The sequence below is a fragment of the Suncus etruscus genome, chromosome 3 (assembly GCF_024139225.1).
Source record: "Suncus etruscus isolate mSunEtr1 chromosome 3, mSunEtr1.pri.cur, whole genome shotgun sequence".
In the NCBI taxonomy this organism is placed as follows: Eukaryota; Metazoa; Chordata; class Mammalia; order Eulipotyphla; family Soricidae; genus Suncus; species Suncus etruscus.
In genome coordinates, this window is record NC_064850.1 from 8280357 (window position 1) to 8281272 (window position 916).

Consider the following 916-nt stretch of genomic DNA (forward strand, 5'->3'; position numbering starts at 1 on the left):
GCACTTCAGCAGAATGGGGACAATTAGGTACAGTAATTTCCAAAACGCACTGTCATAAAAAACTGAAATTGTCTTCTTCACAGTGCCAAATTTAGCAATTCTAAGTACTCTAATCTTTTCTTTTTTTTCCAGCCAGAACTAGAAAGAACTACCTCATTCTCTGCCAAAGCACATTAACTAACCCTTCTCTCATTTCTAACACACATTTCTACCTGATGTGATCTTCCACTTTACTCTCACTACCTCTATTTGTACCTAATGCAATACTTTATTTCTGACAAATGAACTGCCTGGATTGTTTGGGGTGAAAATTCTAGGCAGTTAGTAGATAAAATGCAGGTAGATTTTTATTTAACATACAATTTATATGGCACCAGATACTATTCCCAGAATTTAACGAATATTAGTTCACTTAATCACTGGAATAAATATTTTTTCTTTTCTTTTTTTTTTTTGAAAATATGGAACACTTCACAAATTTGCGTGTCATCCTTGCGCAGGGGCCATGCTAATCTTCTCTGTATCGTTCCAATTCTAGTACACGTGCTGTCGAAGCAAGCACAAATATTTTAATTTAAATGAAACAGGGTATAGAGAGGTCAAACAGTATTCAAAAATTGGAAGTCTTAATTCTGAATCAGGGCTCTTAACTACTATATTAGGCAAGGCTGCCCTTCTTGTTTATGTATGATATTTAGTTCCTTATAGCCCTAAGATCACGCAGATATTTTTTTTACTTAAAATTTTCTTAGAACAGGGGCCGGAGAGATAGCATGGAAGTAAGGCGTTTGCCTTTTATGCAGAAGGACGGTGGTTCGAATCCTGGCATCCCATATGGTCCTCTGTGTCTGCCAGGGGCGATTTCTGAGCATAGAGCCAGGAGTAACCCTTAGAGCCAGGTGTGACCCCCCCTCCC

General features: G+C 38.0%; 1 non-coding gene across 1 annotated transcript; it reads right to left on the reverse strand.

Moving 5' to 3' along the window:
- Positions 1 to 455: 455 nt before the first annotated feature.
- Positions 456 to 562, reverse strand: LOC126005646 (U6 spliceosomal RNA). Its single transcript, XR_007494689.1, has one exon. It is a non-coding gene; the product is annotated as a U6 spliceosomal RNA (small nuclear RNA).
- Between the last annotated feature and the right edge of the window lie 354 nt (positions 563 to 916).